At 39.3% G+C, this 22053-nt stretch overlaps 1 pseudogene; it reads right to left on the bottom strand.

The window, feature by feature from the left end:
* Positions 1 to 1927: 1927 nt before the first annotated feature.
* Positions 1928 to 21168, bottom strand: LOC138090298 (histone-lysine N-methyltransferase SETMAR-like; annotated as a pseudogene).
* Between the last annotated feature and the right edge of the window lie 885 nt (positions 21169 to 22053).

Here is a 22053-nt window from a genome sequence, read left to right as displayed (position 1 = left end):
GGAAAGTACAAAAACTCTGGCTGATATGTGTCCCCAGGTCCCAGTTTTCCAGCCTCTCTAGTACAAGAAGTCATGTTAGAAGGCTAGTTGCTTTCCAGTAAGCACCTTTGTCATATTGGACATAGGTGATTTAACTTTTCTTCGCACAGAACGTGTGTCATTTCATGTGTTAGCAGTTGATGCATAATGTGCCGAATTCATCCAATAATCTTATTCGGTCATATTTTGCGAGGGGATACCTACCAGGTGCTTTAGGATCCACAAAGAAAAATATTTAAATTATTTCCATTCTAAAATGAGAAGAGAAGTCCACGAATAATTATAATATGGAATACTATGACTGATGTAAGAGAAGAAATGCGAAATACTCTGAAAAATCCAAAAGAAGAAGAGATTATATGTTTTGGGCAGTAGATTTGCAAGGTATTATGTAGGAGGTGCCGTTGGAGATGCGCCGTAACTGATGGATGGAATTTTAATGGGTAGAGATGTAACAGTATAGATGGAGAGCACAGGGTAAGCAAAGGTACAGTATCGTAAAAACATGGTGTGTGCTTTGGAGAACAGAAAGTCATAGCATTCTGTAGAGACAGAGAGGTAGCGGGCATAATGCCAGAAAGCTCATCCATGGTGAGAGGGTATCACGTAATTCAGTAGGTGGCAGAGGTGAGATATGTTGGTAGATGGCTACTAAGATTTTGAAGAGTGAAATGATCAGAGTCCAGACTTAGGATATTCTGGTTTAAATATCTTGGATTGCTTAGAACAGAGGGATGCTGATGCTATGCTTCTGCATAACTCTTTAGATAATCCCTTGCCTCTCTCTTTTTTGGGGTCGGTTTCGGTTCAGTCACTCAGTCGTGTCCAACTCTTTGTGACCCCATGAATCGCAGCACGCCAGGCCTCCCTGTCCATCACCAACTCCCGGAGTTCACTCAGACTCACGTCCATCAAGTCAGGGATGCCATCCAGCCATCTCATCCTCTGTCGTCCCCTTCTCCTCCTGCCCCCGATCCCTCCCAGCATCAGGGTCTTTTCCAATGAGTCAACTCTTCACATGATTTTTGGGGTCAGGATGATTCTAGTCTTGCCCATATTTTCACTTCAGTATTCCAAATGCCTATTCCAGTGCCTGGCACAGAGTAGGTTAATTAATTAACTCTTCCCCTAGACTTGACTATACCAGGGGGATTTTACAAAAGATAATCTGGCCTCTGGCCATACTCTTTTTCTTGTCCTCCAGGCAGTAGCTGCCAGTTTATTCTTTTGGCTCATCAGAAATAATCACCAGTGCCATACCATAATTTCCCTCACTTTTACCCATTATTAGAAGATGTCTGAAACTGTCAGCTTCCAACTAATGAAACCATTGTTAGGTTCCATAGATTTGCTTCTATTTCAGAGCATTTACTGTATCTTGCATGGTACCACTCCAACTTTTCAACTTTTGGATCCTTTTGGACACTGTGAACAAGTCTCTAATGACTGATTGTCTAATATCTGTGCATGTAAATGATGATGAATATGATCATACCAGTGAATCCCATGGCCCCTAGCTTTTTCCTTCACTATGAAGTGATTTGACTGTTCTGAAGGAATGTTGTTTGGTATACTCTTACCATGAGACTTGAAAAGAGCTGGCACAGCAGCAGGGCTAGGCCAACTGGGGTAAGAGGTATATGCAACATGCTTGGGCAACCTGTGTCTTTAGGACTTGCTGGAGCCCAACTATACAAAATACACAGGGACCTGTGTATTTTTTTTTTTTTCTTGAAGGTGGATATGCCAGAATTTATGCCATCCAGATCACATACAGCTCAGATGCCATGGTCATTCATATCTTGCTATAAATTATACACTCTGAAACTAATTGTAGTTTTGGACAGTGAATTTTAAATCATTATAACTAGACTCAAATACAACTTTATTAATTAAAATAGGAACCATTACAATCAGCATATTTTTACCAACAAGAAATAAGTTTGTTTATTCTTGCAGCATAAAAATCTGTGCTTCAGCATTCAGTGAACTCTTGGAAAGCATTTTCTGCCTCCTTCTGGTTGTGGAAGCATTTTCTCAGCAAAAAGGTGTTGAGATGCTTGAAGAAGTTGTAGTTGCTTGGCAAGAGGTCAGGTGAACATGGTGGAAGAGGCAAAACTTCGTAGCCCAAATGGTTCAGCTTTTGAAGTGTGATTATGCGAAGTGTGGTCAAGCATTGTCGTGGAGAAAAATTGGCCTCTTTCTGTTGACCAGTGTCAACTATAAGTGTCACAGTTTTCAGTGCATCTCATTGATTTGCTGAGCACACTTCTTAGATGTCATGATTTCACTGGGATTCAGAAAGATGTAGCGGATCATACGGGCAGCAGACTGCCAGACAGTGACTGTGACCCTTTTTTGGTGCAAGTTTGACTTTGGGAGGTGCTTTGGAGCTTCTTGGTCCAGCCAATTAGCTGATTGTCTCTGGTTGTCATATAAAATTTACTTTTCATTGCACGACACAATCCAGTCAAGAAATGGTTCATTGTTGCTGCACAGAATAAGAGAAGATGACACTTCAAAATGATAATTTTGATTTGGGGTCAAATCACAAGGCACCCACTTACTAAGGTTTTTCACCTTTGCAATTTGCTTCAAATGCTGAATGACCATAGAATGGTCAATGCTGAGTTCTTCGACAGCTTTTCATGTAGTTGTAAGAGGATCAGCTTCTTGATGATTGCTCTCAGTTGGTTGTTGTCAACTTCCAGAGGCTGGCCGCTACATTCCTCATCTTCAAGGCTCTCATTTCCTTTGCAAAAATTCTTGAACCACCACTGCCCTGTATGTTTGTTAGCAGTTCCTGGGCCAAATATGTTGTTGATGTTGCAAGTGGTCTCCACTGCTTTATGACCCATTTTGAACTCAAATAAGAAAATCGCAGATAAGGAATGCAGATGACAACACTCTTATGGCAAAAAGTGAAGAGGAACTAAAGAGCCTCTTGATGAAGATGAAAGAGGAGAGTGAAAAAGCTGGCTTAAAACTCAACATTCAAAAATGAAGATCATGGCATCCAGTCTCCCATCACTTCATGGCAAATAGATGGGGCAACAATGGAAACAGCGACAGACTTTATTTTCTTGGGCTCTAAAATCACTGCAGATGGTGACTGCAGCCATGAAAATTAAAAAAAAAAATGCTTGCTCCTTCGAAGAAAAGCTATGACAAACCTAGACAGCATATTAAAAAACAGAGACATCTCTTTGCCAACAAAGGTCCATCTAGTCAAAGCTATGGTTTTTCCGGTAGTAATATATGGATGAGAGAGTTGGACCATCAAGAAGGCTGAGTGCCAAAGAATTGATGCTTTTGAACTGTGGTGTTGGAGAAGACTCTTGAGAGTCCCTTAGACTGCAAGGAGATCCAACTAGTCCATCCTAAAGGAGATCAGTCCTGGGTGTTCATTGGAAGGACTGATGTTGAAGCTGAAGCTCCAATACTTTGGCCACCTGTTGCGAAGAGCTGACTCATTGGAAAAGACCCTGATGCTGGGAAAGATTGAGGGCAGGAGAAGAAGGGGATGACAGAGGATGAGATGGCTGGATGGCATCACCAACTTAATGGACATGGATTTGAGCAAACTCCAGGAGATGGTGATGGACAGGGAGGCCTGGCATGCTTCAGTCCGTGGGGTCGCAGAGAGTCAGACACGACTAAACGACTGAACAACAAGAACAAATTAATTTGCTCATTTGCTTTTTGTCTAATGTCATTTCCGTAGCCTAAAATTATAAAATACACAACAAGTAATGTCATTCACAAAGAAATATAAAGCAAGAAATGCACATTAAAATGATGTATAACTTAACCACTTTTATTTAAGAGTGTATTTAATATCAAAGGGCAAAGTTCAACGATATGAAACCGCCATTATTTTTACGCCAACCTAATAGCAAGGCAGTAGCTTCTGAAAGGGGCCTTCTATCAGTGGGTCAAGGAAACTTTTTTTGTTTGTTTATTTAATATTGGACTTACAAGGACATATTTGTATGTTGAAAAGGAAAATCCACTTGCCTTGCTTTGTGAGTGTAGCTGGATTCAAGTGCAGCCTGCCCATTATTGGCTTCCCTTTTCCTACTCCACATGTCCCCAAAGAGGGGAAGAGGATAGATTTCACTGTTATTAGTACCGATAAAGATTGAATATTATGTAGTTATCATTGAAAACAAAATCCCATTGTCATCTGATTAATAGGCACCTTGTGATCACTGATTTTAACTATTCTACATTTAACATTCTGTGTAAAATATAGTTGAAAATCCCTGTATAATAAGAGAACTTTTTTCTAGGTAATATGGTCAATCAGTCGTTTCAGTGATGAGTTGTATGGGCCTTTCTATAGTCCCAAGAGGAGCAGTATGATTCAGTAATGAGAATACAGACTTTGGTAGCAGTCAGACCTAATTTCAAGTTCTGGTTCTGCCTCTTCCTAATTTTGTATCTATTTTGAAAATAATAAATATGGATCTTAGCCAAATTAAAAAAAAGATAAAGAGGACTTTCCTTTGGAACCCAAGGGGACTCCTCTCTGATTGTCCTAGAGGAGTTTGTTACAGTCTCCATACAACAACTTGATCTGCCTAAGAACCTTTGAGTTTCCTGGCATCTTTGGGTCATAGCATTGATGGCAAAAGTTCTGACGACTGGCTGATTCTACCGTCTAACCAGCCAGAAAACATTATCTTGTTATTGACCTCACTCAAGGCCAGTGGTTGATAGGTCATTTAGTAAATGTATCAGAACATCTTCTCCAAGTGTGACTTATTTTGCCTTTCACATGGAAAGAGGCATACGGTATATTGTGCCTCTCCTTCTTATTGGTGGGGTGAAGAATTTTTTTCTTTAGAGGAGATATTCAGTCACTTGAAATGACTGTGTGCTGACTTGTCTTCATTACTGAGTTGTCAAGCCTCTTTATTTCTGTAGGATCTAGCCCCTGCTCTCTAGTACATGCATCTGTTTCTGAGGTATCAAGAGTATACGCCTTAGGCTAGTGAGCCAGTCTAGAGAACTTTCCAGTTCCTGAAAAGATCTATTTCAGCTATTGGGTTAGAAACTGGGGAAATAACTTCAAAATATGTGGGGTGATTTACTGAGATTGCCTTGTCTGAACTCCATTTATTATTCTCACACCAAACTTCTGTTTATTAGGTTTGGAACATTTTTCATTAAAAAAAAAAAATCAAATAGGATCTTAGCTGCCCATATATTTTCCTCTTATGGGCCCCTGGTCGTTGCCAAAGAATTGGACCATTTTTATTGCTTGGTTTGCTACAGTGGCACTTGAACAGAGTGACAATCTATGGGTTCACCGCCTGCAGAGCAAAACTGGTGGTCTCACCTGGCTGGGGAATTCAGTGCCTCCTATGGACTGATTTGGTTCCCAAATGTTCAGCTGCACAGGCCCCGGGTCCAGTGCAGCACAGTTAATTGATAGCCCCATCTACTACCGAATGGGGATTCCCAGGTGTCACAATGGTAAAGAATATGCCTGCTAGTTAAGGAGACTCGAGAGACACAGGTTGGATCCCTGAATTGGAAAGATCCCCTGGAGGAGGAAATGGTAACCCACTCCAGTATTCTTGCCTGGAGAATCCCATGGACAGAGGAGCCTCATGGGCTATAGTCCATGGGATTGCAAAGAGCTGGACATGACTGAGCACAAATGTGTGCACACACTACTGCTGAATGTGGTATCCAATCCTAACCAGCTAGTCGGCCTGACCAGAGTCCAGACAACCACAGAGCTCATCCTGCAGCCTTACTTGGATAGGGACCAAGCCAGCAGTCTTTTCCAACTATCCTCAGCCTCAGCACAACACCCATTCCTGTCCTCAGAATCTGAATAGCAGACTTGCCCTCAAGTAAACCATAGTAGCAAGCAGACCCTACTAGTCTAAGGACATTATCAAAAGACACGTCTCGTAATGCAAACGAAACTTACTGGTAAAAAAGTCTCTGCTAAAGCAATGTGTGAATTCTGGAGGAGGGACTTAATTATGCAAATGTGCAGTAAGGAATCAAGGGTCAGAAAAATAAAGTAAAAATGACATCAGCAAAGAAAAGCAAAATAAAGCTCTATTAACTAACCCTAAAGAAATGGAAATCTATGAATTGTCAAAAAAATAATTTAGAATAATTCTCGTAAGTTTAGTGAACTACAAGAAAACACAAATAAGCTAAATAAAATTAGTAAACAATGAATAAACAAAAACGAGAAATTTGACAAGGAAATAGCAAACATAAAAAAGCTCAGAAATTCTAGAGTTGAAAGATACCATAACTGAACTGAAGAATTCAATAGAGAGTTTCAGAGGTAGACTCGACCATGAAGAGTCAGTAACCTGGAGGATAAGACATTGGAAATACCCAGTCAAAAGGGCAAAAGAAAAGAGAATGAAAAAGAGTGAAGAAAACCTATGGGAATAATGGGACACAATGAAAATAAACATGGAAACAATCAAAATGTGAAAGTTCCAGAAGAAAAAAAAGAGAAGGGACAGAAAGAATATTTAAAGCAATAATGACTAAAGGCTTCTGAATCTGAGGCCAGAAAGGAACATCCCAGATGGATGAGGCCAAATAGGTTGAACCTAAATAAGGCTACAAAGGTCAACAAAAATCTGTCTAGTCAAGGCTGTGGTTTTTCCAGTAGTCATGTATGAATGTGAGAGTTGGACTTAAAAGAAAGCTGAGCACCGAAGAACTGATGCTTTTGAGGAGTGGTGTTGGAGAAGACTCTTGAGAGTCCCTTGGACTGCAAGGAGATCCAACCAGTCCATCCTAAAGGAAATCAGTCCTGAATATTCATTGGAAGGACTGATGTTGAAGCTGAAATGCCAATACTTTGGCCACCTGATGTGAAGAACTGACTCACTGGAAAAGCCCCTGATGCTGGGAAAGATTGAAGGCAGGAGGAGAAGGGGACGACAGAGGATGAGATGGTTGGATGGTATCACCAACTCAGTGGACATGAGTTTGAGTAAACTCCGAGAGTTGGTGATGGATAGGGAGGCCTGGCATGCTGTGGTTGATGGGGTTGCAAAGAGCCAGATATGACTGAGCGACTGAACTGAACTCGACTGAAACAGGGCTACATTGAAACATGTTATAATTAAACTGTCAAAGGTCAAAGACAAAGAATTTTAAGAGCAGCAGTAGAAAAGAGAGAAGTTTTATACAAGGGAACCACCATTAGATTGTTGGCAGATTTTCAACAGAAACTTCTCAGGCCAGGATGCAACAGGATGACATACTCAAAATATTGAAAGAAAATAGCTGTCAGCCAAGAATTATATACTGGCAAAGCTCTCCTTCAGAACTGACCTTTAGAATGTCTTCTTGAGAAGACTTTCCTAGACAAAAGCTGAAAGCATTCACTGTCACCAGACCTGCCGTACAAGAAATACTAAAGTGAATTCATTGAGTGGAAGTAAAAGAACACTAATTAACATCATGAAAACATAGAAAGGTAGTGTAAATCTCGCTGATAATGGTAGTCATAGTTAATTCTTCAATATGGTACTAGTGATGCGTAATTCACAAAAAACTCTAAAAGTTAAAAAAAGACATAATAAAATAGTAAAAATAACCATAATTACAATAATGTCATGTTACATAATACAAAAAAAAATGTAAATTGTAACATCGGTAACCTAGCATATGAGGAGAAAAAGAAAGAGAAATAAAAATGTTAAATTTACAAATGCTGTTCAGGTTAAATTGTTATCAGTTTAAAATATGGTATTATAAATTTAAGATATTTATGTAAACCTCATGGTAATCACAAGAGAAAATATTGTAGTAATCATTCAAAAGAACACAATTAAGAAGTTAAAGCATACTGATACCAGAAGACATCAAAATAAAAATATACTCATCCCTAAATGTAATATTGTCAGATTTTTAATATGTTTGCAAATAAATTGCTGTTGGGTTAGAAGAATGAAAGAAGTAGTTAAAGAAAGGGAACAATAGATCTGTAAACAACCAAAGAACATTTAACAAAATGGCAATAGTAAGTCTTTTAATTTAACTATAAACATGAACAAATTAAATTCTTCAATTAAAAGACATGGAATGACTAAATGGATAAAAGAACAAGACCCAACAATATGCTGCCTATGAAAGATTCACTTTAGCCTTAAAGATAAAGGAAGACAGAGCATGAAAGGATGGAAAAAGACATTTCAAGCAGATATTCAGTTCAGTTCCCCACTCAGTTGTGTCTGACTCTTTGCAACCTCATGGACTGCAGCTTGCTGGGCTTCCCTGTCCATCACCAACTCCTGGAGCTTGCTCAAATTCATGTCCATCGAGTCAGTGATTCCATCCAACCATCTCATCCTCTGTCGTCCCCTTCTCCTCATGCCTTCAGTCTTTCCCAGCATCAGGGGCTTTTCCAGCAAGTCAGTTCTTCACATCAGGTGGCCAAAGTATTGGATTTTTCAGCTTCAGCATCAATCCTTCCAATGAATATTCAGGACTGATTTCCTTTAGGATGGACTGGTTGGATCTCCTTGCAGTCCAAGGGACTCTTAACAAGCAAGTGTTAACAACAACCAAAAAGCAAGGGTATATATCCTTATCAGACACAATAGACTTTAAAATTGGTAAAGAGACAAAAAGGCCATTATATGATGATAAGTGAAGTCATAACATTAAGGCAAATAGAAGGGGAAATGGTAGAAGTGACAGATTGTATTTTGTTGGGCACCAAAGTCACCGTGGACAGTGATTTCAGTCACAAAATTAAGAGATGCTTGCTCCTTGGAAGGAAAGCAGTGACAAACCTACATAACATGTTAAGAAGCAGAGACATCACTTTGCTGACAAAGGTCTGTATAATCAAAGAAGGCTGAGTACTGAAAAATGGATGCTTTTGAATTGTGGTGCTGGAGAAGACTCTTGAGAGTCCCTTGGACTGCAAGGAGATCAAAAGAGTAGATCCTAGAAGAAATCAGCCTTGAGTATTCATTGGAAGGATTATTGCTGAAGCTGAAGCTCCAATATTTTGGCCACCTAGTGCAAAGAACTGACTCATTGAAAAAGACCCTCCTGATGCTTGGAAAGATTGAAGGCTTAAGGCGAAAGGAATGGCAGAGGATGAGATGCTTAGACAGCATCACCGAATCAATGGACATGAATATGAACAAACTGCAGGAGGTAGTGGAGGATAGACTGATTAGACCAATACTAGAAAAGGGATTGAGTCAGTAATCAAACGTCACCCAATAAAGAAAAGCCCAGGACTATATGGCTTCACTGTTGATTTTTTACCAAACATTTAATAAAGATATAAAACCAATTCTTTTCAAACTCTTCTAAAAAATCAAAGAGAACAGAACACTTCTACACTCCTTTTACAAGGTCAGCATTATTCTGACACCAAAACCAGAAAAGGAACTTTCTAGGAAAGGGAAGTACAAACCAATATTCCCAAGAAATATAGATGCAAAAATTCTCAATAAAATACTAGCAAATCAATAAATGGTGCTGAGATAATTGAATTTCACATGTTAAAAGAAACTGGACCCATATATTTCACCACTCACAACATTGACTAAAAATGGATTAAATACTTAAGTATAAGATCTATAACCATGAAACTCCTAGAAGAAAACAGGAGGAAAGCTCCCTCAAGCTTCCCAGGTGGCACCAGTGGTAAAGAATCTGTCTGCCAATGCAGAAGACCTAGGAGATGCGGGTTCGATCCCTGGTTCAGAAAGATCCCCTGGAGGAGGAAAATGGCAGCCCATTCCAATATTCTTGCCTGGAGAATCCCATGGATAGAGGGGCCTGATAGGCTACAGTCCATAGGGTTGCAAAGAGTCAGACATGACTGAAGCGACTTAGCACACATGAACACAAAGCTCTTTGACATAAGGTCTTGGTAATAATTTTTGGAAATGATACCTAAAGCATAAGCCAAAATAAAAGTAAAGAAGTGGGGCTACCTCCAATTAAAAAATTTCTGCAGAGAAAAACAAGTCATCAGCAAAGTGAAAAGAGAGCCTATGGAATAAGAAAAAATATTTGCAGACTATACATATGATGAGGGTTTCATGTGCACAATATATAAAGAACTTGTACAATTCAGTAAAAAAAAAAAAAGCCCAAATAACCCAATTTAAAAAATGTACAAAGAACCTGGATGAACATTTCTACAAAGAAGATACACAGAAAGTCAACGTGTACATGAAAAGATGCTCAACATCGCTAGTTTTTCAGTTCAGTTCAGTTCGGTCGCTCAGTCGTGTCTGACTCTGCGACCCCGTGAATTGCGGCACACCAGGCCTCCCTGTCCATCACCAACTCCCGGAGATCACTCAGACTCATGTCCATCGAGTCGGTGATGCCATCCAGCCATCTCATCTTCTGTCGTCCCCTCTCCTCCTGCCCCCAATCCCTCCCAGCATCAAAGTCGTTTCCAATGAGTCAACTCTTCTCATGAGGTGGCCAAAGTACTGGAGTTTCAGCTTTAGCATCATTCCTTCCAAAGAAATCCCAGGGTTGATCTCCTTCAGAATGGACTGGTTGGATCTCCTTGCAGTCCAAGAGACTCTCAAGAGTCTTCTCCAACACCACAGTTCAAAAGCATCAATTCTTTGGCATTCAGCTTTCTTCACAGTTCATACATGACCACTGGAAAAACCAAAGCCTTGACTAGACGGACCTTTGTTGGCAAAGTAATGTCTCTGCTTTTCAATACGCTATCTAGGTCGGTTATAACTTTTCCTCCAAGGATTAAGCGCCTCTTAATTTCATGGCTGCAATCACCATCTGCAGAGATTTTGGAGCCCAGAAAAATAAAGTCTGACACTGTTTCCACTGTTTCCCCATCTATTTCCCATGAAGTGATGGGACCAAATGCCATGATCTTTGTTTTCTGAATGTTGAGCTTTAAGCCAGCTTTTTCACTCTCCTCTTTCACTTTCATCAAGAGGCTCTTTAGTTCCTCTTCACTTTCTGCCATAAGGGTGGTGTCATCTGCATATCTGAGGTTATTGATATTTCTCCTGGCAGTCTTGATTCCAGCTTGTGCTTTATACAGTCAAGCGTTTCTCATGATGCACTCTCACATAAGTTAAATAAGCAGGGTGACAATATGCAGCCTTGACGTACTCCTTTTCCTATTTGGTACCAGTCTGTTGTTCCATGTCCAGTTCTAACTGTTGCTTTCTGACCTGCGTACAGGTTTCTCAAGAGGCAGTTCAGGTGGCCTGGTATTCCCATCTCTTTCAGAATTTTCCACAGTTTATTGTGATCCACACAGTCAAAGGCTTTGGCATAGTCAATAAAGCAGAAATAGATGTTTTTTTTTTTTTCTTTCTGGAACTCTCTTGCTTTTTCCATGATCCAGTGGATGTTGGCAATTTGATCTCTGGTTCGTCTGCCTTTTCTAAACCAGCTTGAACATCTAGAAGTTCACAGTTCATGTATTACTGAAGCCTGGCTTGGAGAATTTTGAGCATTACTTTACTAGCGTGTGAGATGAGTGCAATTGTGTGGTAGTCTGAGCATTCTTTGGCATTGCCTTTCTTTGGGATTGGAATGCAAACTGACCTTTTGCAGTCCTGTGGCCACTGCTGAGTTTTCCAAATTTGCTGGCATATTGAGTGTAACACTTTCACAGCATCATCTTTTAGGATTTGAAATAGATCAACTGGAATTCCATCACCTCCACTAGCTTTTTATGTAGTGATGCTTCTTAAGGCCCACTTGACTTCACATTCCAGGATGTCTGGCTCTAGATGAGTGGTCACACCACTGTGATTATCTTGGTCATGAAGGTCTTTTTCATACAGTTCTTCTGTGTATTCTTGCCACCTATTCTTAATATCTTCTGCTTCTGTTAGGTCCAGACCATTTCTGTCCTTTATCAAGCCCATCTTTGCATGAAATGTTCCTTTGGTATCTCTAATTCTCTTGAAGTGATCTCTAGTCTTTCCCATTCTGTTGTTTTCCTCTATTTCTTTGCACTGATCGCTGAGGAAGGCTTTCTTATCTCTCCTTGCTATTCTTTGGAACTCTGCATTCACATGCTTATATCTTTCCTTTTCTCCTTTGCTTCTCACTTCTCTTCTTTTCATAGCTATTTGTAAGGCCTCCTCAGACCGCCATTTTGCTTTTTTGTATTTCTTTTCCATGGGGATGGTCTTGATTCCTGTCTCTGTACAATGTTACGAACCTCTGTCCATAGTTCATCAGGCAGTCTCTCTATCAGATCTAATCCCTTAAATCTATTCCTCACTTCCACTGTATAATCATAAGGGATTTGATGTAGGACATACCTGAATGGTCTAGTGGTTTTCCCTATTTTCTTCAATTTAAGATTGAATTTGGTGATAAGGAGCTCATGATTTGAGCCACAGTCAGCTCCCGGTCTTGTTTTTGCTGACTATAGAGCTTCTCCATTTTTAGCTGCAAAGAATATAATCAATCTGATTTCGGTATTGACCATCTGGTGATGTCCATGTGTAGAGTCTTCTCTCGTGTTGTTGGAAGGTGTTTGCTACAACCAGTGCATTCTCTTGGCAAAACTCTATTAGCCTTTACCCTGCTTCATTCCATATTACAAGCCCAAATTTGCCTGTTACTCCAGGTGTTTCTTGACTTCCTACTTTTGCATTCCAGTCCCCTATAATGAAAAGGACATCTTTTTTGGGTGTTAGTTCTAAAAGGTCTTATAGGTCTTCATAGAACCGTTCAACTTCAGCTTCTTCAGCGTTACTGATTGGGCCGTAGGCTTGGGTTACTGTGATATTGAATGGTTTGCCTTGAAAATGAGCAGAGATCATTCTGTCGTTTTTGAGATTGCATCCAAGTACTGCATTTCAGACTCTTTTGTTGACCATGATGGCTACTCTATTTCTTCTAAGGGGTTCTTGCACACAGTAGTAGATATAATGTTCATCTGAGTTAAATTCACCCATTCCAGTCCATTTTAGTTTGCGGATTCCTAGAATGTTGACGTTCACTCTTGCCATTTCCTATTTGACCACTTTCATTTTGTCTTGATTCATGGACCTAACATTCCAGGTTCCTATGCAATATTGCTCTTTACAGCATCAGACCTTACTTCTGTCACCAGTCACATCCACAACTGGGTATTGTTTTTGCTTTGGCTCCATCCCTTCATTCTTTCTGGAGTGCTTTCTCCACTGATCTCCAGTAGCATATTGGGCACCTACTGACCTGGGGAGTTCCTCTTTCAGTGTCCTATCATTTTGCCTTTTCATACTGTTCATGGGGTTCTCAAGGCAAGAATACTGAAGTGGTTTGCCATTCCCTTCTCCAGTGGACCACATTCTGTCAGACCTCTCCACTATGACCTGCCAGTCTTGGCTGGCCCCAGATGGTATGGCTTAGTTTCATTGAGTTAGACAATTCTGTTGTCCGTGTGATCAGATTGACTAGTTTTCTGTGATTATGGTTTCAGTGTGTCTGCCCTCTTATTCCCTCTCGCAATACCTATCGTCTTACTTGGGTTTCTCTTACCTTGGGCATGGGGTATCTCTTCATGGCTGCTCCAGTAAAGCACAGCCACTGCTCCTTACCTTGGATGAGGGGTGTCTCCTCATAGCCGACCCACCTACCTTGATTGTGGAGTAGCTCCTCTCGGCCCTCCTGCGCCCACGCAACCACCGCTCCTTGGACGTGGGGAATAAACCATTAAATAAACCATTAAACCAAAGACATCGTACCACTTTCAATAACATTTACTTCAATGAATACCTTGCAGACATTTTGCTACGTGAAGTAAGTCAGACAGAAAAAGGCATCTGAAACAAAACTAAACTAAACTCATGGAAAAGTAGATCAGGCTCATATTTGCCAGAGGGAAAGTGGAGAGGGCATTAGAGGAAGGTGGTAAAAAGATACAGATTTTCAGTAAAAGATAAATAGGTATTATGAATGTAGTGTACAACATGAAGAAGAGTGAATCCTGAGTTCTCATCACAAGGAGCCTTTTTTTCCCTTTTTTTTCCCTTTGTTGCATCTATATGAGATGTATGTTAGATTAACCTATTGTGGTAATCATTGACAATATATATAAATCAAACTATCATGCTGTATTCCTTAAAGTTACTACAGTGATGTGTATCAGTTATTTCTCAATAAAACCAGAAAAAAAATCTGTGAACCAGCCAAGCACACTTTTAGGACTACTGCCAGCTATTGAGTAAGGACATCAAATCCAGAATTTCTGTTAAGTGTGCTTATATTGATAAATTTAGCCCCAATATGAAACTACTTTCTTTTTTTCCTTGATGAAATACTTCATAATACATTCTTGTACATATTCCCTAAGATTTTGCCAAAATCAACAAGCCACGTTCTGAAGAGTTTTTGGTGTGTAATTCTTTATTCTTGAATTTGATTTTTTATTGGTCCTTTGGGATCTATTTGGATCTGGCTGTAGTAAGACTGGTGACAATAAGGGGTGTTTTGTGTGTGAGTGCCTGCCTGTTCCCACATATATATTGGGGGTGGAGCATGATAAGAATTAACTTCATCTTTATAGATAAGTCTCTCAGGTAAGGAAGATATTCTATAAATGTATTCTACATATGAGTATCCAGTTTGAGTTTGCAGATTGATATGTAAACTGCAGCGACATAGAATAATGACTGTTCAGAAAATGTTGCCAAATTGTTGAAGTCTGATTTCCCCAGGGATTCATTATCATAAAATCTCTTTTCCAGACCAAGGAAGATTTCACTGGATCAAAGGGGTTAGATTTGGCTGGTTAGAATTGGTCTCTTTTACTTTCTAAATCAAAATCAAGACCAAATAATTCCACTGAGACCTTGCCTTGAATCTGATAGTCCTTGTGATCAAAGATTTCTTTCTGCTGTCTATAACCTCGCTTTTTCTTTCTTTTTTTCTTGCATCGAATCATCTGATCTCAAGGATTTGATAAACAATCATCTGTTGTTTGTCATAGATAATAACATAATAGACGTAAACAAGCACTCAATTTGTCATACTCTTTTGGGCTTACAAGCACGTAATTTTGCAAGTTTGAATCAAAGATGGATTTTAGGAAACTGTTTAAAAGTAGAAACAGAAGCCCTGATCCGTCATTTATTATAGTGCTTAATTTTGCACAAAACAATCACGTGAACTCTGAAAGAGTATAATAAATGACATATTCCTCCAGTAACAAATATTAGCACACAAAACATGCAGACGTGAATCTACTCTATCCAAAATTTTACCCAGTAGAGTTTCTTTTGCCTGAGTATAATTTGTACTCACTTGCCTGGGGATCTGTGGAAATTTGCAGCAGAGCCAAGTTCTTTTGATTCCTGCTGAGATTCTTATGATGCCAAGTCACTTCTCACACCCCTGACCTTGGGTTGATACTGCTTGGGAGAATATTGTTTACTTAAGAAAGAACAAAGTTGCCCCCAGAGTTTAAGTTTTTATATATTATTTCTTAGTTTTTATAAAGACATTGTTAAAACAATTATAAAACATTATGAAAGGAAATAAAACTCTAGTTTCACTTGTAACTCAACTCCCTACCACAGCAGCTATTTTCATTCCCTCTTGTGTTCCTTTCATTTCTGAATGCGGACAAATTTAGGGGGCTTCTTGGGCAGCTTAGCTTTCTCAGGCACTTAGTAAGATGCCAATCGATTTCATGTATCAGTAAGTGTATCACAGGTCGTTTCTAGACTTCTGTACTTTTATGCTTCTCTCTCTGTATATTTGGCTTTCTGCTTCCCTTTTCTCTCGACTAAATTATTAATTGGAAAATCTTTATTTATTTTCGCGCATCATGTCCAAAGAGGGTCAGCAGTGGGCTCTGCCTAATCTTTCATTTCTCTCTTTTTAAAAAAGCTGTCTGCTCCTATTGAAAGTCTTTTCTAAATATCATGCTCTTAGCTGACTCTTGCTCTCGGGGATGCTAATCCATTCAGAGATTTTAGCAATGAGTATGATTCTTTTGACTTGTTAGCTAGGATTGATCAAGGCTGAGTTTTAATCAACTTTGTGAGTTAAAGCATTTCTAAATTTTTCATTGTAGTGTTTGGGTCTGAGAAGCAGTTGCATCTTTTCACTCTCTAACTCTCTGAATTCATGGACTCTATTACCTCTCTCTCTTGTCTTCAAACTGGGCCAATTAGTTTCTGTGGCCAGTTCGTCCCCTCCCTCTTGCAAACCTCGCCAAAGGCAATGACAGCACCAGTTCCCAGTATCAGCAGTTTGCTCCCGCATGGCTTCCTCTGCACCTCTAAGTTTAGCACGTGTGTGTTCTGCTTCCCAAGTTTTCCCAACACAGATTGCCGCCTTACCAGCCTCCATTAGCAGTTTTCCTGCTGTCTGCCAGTTGACCATGAGGCCAATATCACATAGTTCAGGTTTTCATTAGAGCTACTACAGTACATTCTACTTTTAGGTTCCAATTTTTATATCTGTCCATACAGGTTCAGTTATGGTGTAGTGACAGACAGCTCTGACATCCCAGTGACTTGACATGGGGGAAATTGATTTCTTGTTCATAGCAGCCAACGGGGTTGGAGCCTTATAATGTCTTAGGGCATCAGGCTAATGGGGAATTCATCTGAGCACATCCTTGGATGGCTGCTGAGGCAAGAAAGGGGTGGATAGGATCGTGTGCTGGAATGACACCCTGACATTGGATTGGTCATTATAAGTCATGTAATCAGGCCTAACTTCAGAGTGGGTGGGGAGATGCTGTCCTGTTGTGGGTTGAATACCACTCATCAGAAGATGTTGAGGCCCTAACCGCCAGAACCTGTGAATGTGACCTTACTTGGAAATGGGGTTTTTACCCAGATAATCAAATTACAATGAAGTCATTAGAGTGGGCTGTAATCTAATATGACTGATGTCCTTTTAAAACAGAGAAATTTGGGCAGAGATAAGTATGTGTAGAGGAAGGATTATGTGAAAACACAAGGAGAACATTAACTACAAGCCAAGATGTGCCTGAGGTTACCAGAAGCCAGGAGAGAGTCTCCCGCACAGCTCTCAAAAAGAACCAACCTGATTGACACCTGAATTTCAGACTTCCAGCCTCCAGAGCTATGACGTGATAGATTTCTATTGTTCAAAACTTCTCAGTTTGTAATGCTTTATTACTGCAGTTCTAATACACTTCCTGTATATCTAGGAGGAGAAGATTGGAATATTTATAAACAGCATTAATGACCATCACAGTCTCTTTATTGACATACATCACTTTACTAGTTTTAATCCCAGTTTATAGAAAAATTTGCATCCCATTTTCTTCACTTAGCATTAATTAATATCTTTATCCTTTTATACCGACATATTTTCATTGCTAAATTGCTGTGTTATATATAACTATTTATATTTTATTTTTAATTGTAGGATAATTACTTTATAATATTGTGATGGTTTTTGCCATACATTAACGTGAATCAGCCATAGGTATAGATATGGCCCCTCCTTCTTGTGCCTCCCTCCCGCCTCCCTCCTCCTTGCATCCCTCTAAGCTGTCACAGAGGACCAGCTTTGGGTTCCTGTGTCATAGAGTAAATTGCTACATTATATCTTATCATATAGTCTTAAATGTTTAACTTATAATTTTCATGCTGTTAACAAGTACTATGAATTGCAAAATCAAAACTAGAAAAAAAATATAAAATTCTCAGATAATATCAATTTCCAATAAAACAGTGAATATGAGGCACTAGGAGTGTAAATATATTGTCCAGTATTGCAACAAATGTACTTAATGCAGACTCTTACAAAGTCCAAGATTATTGCCAAAATTTGTTTATTATTACATAGATAACATGTATCAATTTGTTCTGTTACTAGACTTTATTGGAGCTGAAAAATATATGTGCAATATAAAAACTTCTCTCTGTAAATATTCCAAGGAAAATTTCAGTGTTATCCCTTAATTCAGTGGTAAAGTAAGTCCTGATTTTCTGGGGAATAGTCAATGGAAAAAATCCAAATTAAATTTATTCTTATTCTCAATATCTGGTGTTGCTCAAGAAGAAAATTCTTTGATCTTCAACTCCTACTCAGATATATATCCTTGTAAGGGATGTTGTACTACATGCTGGAACACTTTCTTTCTTCTTTCCTGCTCCAGCATTAAATTATGTATGACTCCCTGGTGTATATAAATATTTCCTTCTAGTTGGAATCTCACTTGCAGATGGTAGAATGTCATAAATATAACTTAAACCCCCCCCCCCAGTAACAGACTCAGGATACTCAAGGTATATTAATGTCACACATCTATGAAAAATGCATGAGATTCTTTCATAGAGTGATGATGCCATTTTTATTTCTCATCTATATTTAACCCTGAGAAAAGTGAGCAGAATGACAGAGTAAAATGAAATATGTTCTTTAAGCTACATTTCATGGTTTCATGGTTGAATTAAAGATATCCTTATTTAGTGTCCTGAAATGTCTGCAAGTTTGCTGAGACCATTTCAGTACCAAGCCCAGTTTAATACATTGAAGAGAACATTCAGCACAGTATGTGGGGAATAAAGTTCTCAAGTTGTGTTCTTGTCGTCTGTGTGTGGCTTTTTTTTTTTTTTTAACTGTGTTTCATAAAGTTCCAGATAGAGGAGAAACAGAGTTTTGGTTATCTGAGGATGTCTAAGGAACTAACATATAAAATCAGTTTTATAATTCGAGGCTTTTCATCAGAATCAACCAATAACTTCCTTACCACTCTCATGGAGATACAGCTGTTATTTATTACAATTACAGTGCAAAGCTCAGCTGGTAACGAATCCACCTGCAATGCAGGAGACCCTGGTTCGATTCCTAGGTTGGGAAGATCCACTGGAGAAGGGATAGGCTACCCACTCCAGTATTCTTGGGCTTCCCTTGTGGCTCAGCTGGTAAAGAATCCACATACAATGTGGGAGACCTGGGTTTGATCCCTGGGTTGAGAAGATCCCCTGGAGAAGGGAAAGGTTCCCCACTCCAGTACTCTGGCCTGGAGAATGCCATGGACTGTATAGTCCATGGGGTTGTAGTCACAGCAATTACTACGTACTGGGCACTGTGCCAAGTGATTTACATACATCACTCATGTAGTTCTCTCAAGAAACGGATAGAGTAGATATTGTTATCCTCATTTTTATAGATAAGGAAGCTACAGTTTAGAAAGGATTCGTCCAAGTTAATGGATACTGAAATGTGAATCTAACCAGCTTGCTGTCTCAGTCTCTTCTAACCATTACTCCAGAACTTTCCAATACCGTTTCATGTAGTAGCATGCATAGAAATTGGCAACACTTGCATACACACTTGAGAAAACTGAAGGGGATTTGGGAATATATATAATGGGGCTTGGTGGAAAACAAGTTATTAAATTTTCCCTGTGTTATGTAACTATTAGAAGAAAAATAAAAACAAAAGAACAAGGACTTTTTAAACAAAAATAATAAATCTTGTCCCATTTTATTTTTTCAATTTTAGAGAAGTATGGTTGATTTGCAATATTATGTTAATTTTTGCTGTACAGAAAAGTGATTCTGTTATACATATGTATATTCTTTTTCATGTTCTTTTCTATTATGGTTTATCTCAGGATATTGAATGTAGTTCCCTTTGCTATACGATAGGACCTTGTTGTCTGTCCATCCTACATATATTAGCTTGGTACAAATGTAATTGTGGTTTCAGACTATGAATTTTAAATAATTATAACTAGGCTTTAAAAGCAGAGACATTACTCTGCCAACAAAGGTCCGTATAGTCAAAGCTGTGGTTTTTCTAGTAGTCATGTATGGATGTGAGAGTTGGACCATAAAGAAAGCTGAGCACTGAAGAATTGATGCTTTTGAACTGTGGTGTTGGAGAAGACTCTTGAGAGTCCCTTGGACAGCAAGGAGGTCAAACCAGTCAATCCTAAAGAAAATCAACCCTGAATATTCATTGGAGGGACTGATGCTGAAGCTTTAATACTTTGGCCATCTGAGGCAAAGAGCTGAAAAGACCCTGATACTGGGAAAGTTTGAAGGCAGGAGGAGAAGGGGATGGTAGAGGATGAGATGGTCAGATGGTATCATCAACAAAGTAGACATGAGTCTGAGCAAGCTCTGGGAGATGGTGAAGGACAGGGAAGCCTGGTGTGCTGCAGTCCATGGGGTTGCAAAGAGTCGGACATGACTGAGCAACTGAACAACAATAACAAAAAAAACCCAGCAAGGCTCAAACACATCTTTATTAATCAAAATAGGAACCATTACAGTTATTTTTGGCAATGAGAAATAAGTTGGTTTATTCCTGTAGCATAAAAATCCATGCTTTGGAATTTGGTGAACTCTTGGAAAGCATGTCTGCCTCCTGCTAATTGTGGAAGCATTTTCCCTGGAAAAATATGTCAAGAAGCCTAAAAAAGTGGTAGTCAGTTGGCAAGAGGTCAGATGAATATGATAAATGAGGCAAAACTTTGTAGCCCAATTTGTTCAACTTTTGTAGAACTGATTGTGCAACATGCAGTCAGGTGTTGTTGTGGAGAAGAATTGGGCCATTTCTGTTGACCAGTATTGGCTTCAGGCATTGCAGTTTTGGTGCATCTCATCAATTTGCTGAGTTTTGCAGGGATTCAGAAAGCTGTGGTGGATCAGATGGGCAGCAGACCATCAAACAGTGACCGTGACCTTTTTTTGCTGCAAGTTTGGCTTGGGAAAGTGCTTTGGAGCTTCTTCTCAGTCCAACCACTGAGCTGGTTGTCAGTGGTTGTCACTTATTGTTGTACATCACAGTCTGATTTAGAAATGGTTCTTTGTTGCGTACGATAAGAGAAGACACTTCAAAATGACGATTTTTTTTGATTTTCGGTCTGCTAATGAAGCACCCAGTTTTTCAACTTCCAGTTTGCTTCACATGCTGAATGACCATAAAATGGTCAACATTGAATTCTTTGGCAACTTCTCATGTTGCAAGAGGATCAGCTTTGATAATTGCTCTCAATTGGTTCTTGTCAACTTCTGATGGCCAGCCGCTATGCTACTTACCTTCAAGGCTCTCGTCTTCTTTGCAGAACTTCTTAAACCACCACTGCACTGTAAGTTCATTTACAGTTCCTGGGCCAGATGCGTTGTTGATGTTGTGAGTTGTGTTCACGGCTTTATGACCCATTTTGAACTCGGATAAGAAATTTGCTCAAATTTGCTCATCATTTAACATCATTTCCACAGTCATATAAATGGAAATACACATACATATAAAATAATCAAATAATAAGTCATTAGCAAAAAAGCATTAAGTGAGAAATGCACATTAAAATGACATATAAAACATAACCACATTTATTTAAGAATGTATTCAAGAATCAAATGGCAAATTTCAGCAATGCAAAAACCGCAATTGCTTTTGCACCAGCCTAGTATAATAGTTTGCATCTGCTCTTGGCATATTTTAAATAAGGGACATGAGCTCACTTCTATGACCATATAATTTTGGCATCAGATTTTAGGCTTGAAACATAATTTCTGACCAGATTTTTTTTAAGGACAGTTTCTTCAAATTCTTGACAGTGATCATCAACTAGAAACTTCTACAAACAAACAGGCAAAAAAATTTGAATTCATTTTAATAACCAGTTCTATTCGAAGGGGATGACAGAGGATGAGATGGTTGGATGGCATCACCGACTTGATGTACATGAGTTTGAGTAAACTCCGGGGGTTGGTGATGGACAGGGAAGCCTGGCGTGCTGCAGTCTGTGGGGTTACAAAGAGTTGGACACGGCTGAGCGACTGAACTGAACTGAATTATATTTAGTAACTCTAAGGATTCCTTTTATCATGCTGAAATAGTCAGTGGTAGAATTTCATGTGAAAATGGATAAGCTTCGAATACCGACTTTTTTACATCAGGGATTTCAGAGTCATGATAAAGCTCTGCTTCTGCCTGGAACTGTCTGGACAGTTCTGGTCCCTAGCCCCCACCCCCAAGAGTGCAACTGGGGGCTTTGCACAGAATGTCTTACATGTTAAAGGGATCGCTAGGCTTTTTGTTAAG

Source organism: Capricornis sumatraensis, chromosome 14 (genome assembly GCF_032405125.1).
Source record: "Capricornis sumatraensis isolate serow.1 chromosome 14, serow.2, whole genome shotgun sequence".
NCBI lineage: Eukaryota > Metazoa > Chordata > Mammalia > Artiodactyla > Bovidae > Capricornis > Capricornis sumatraensis.
The sequence above is the reverse complement of the archived record's forward strand: the minus strand, read 5'-3'. Positions and strand labels throughout refer to the sequence as shown.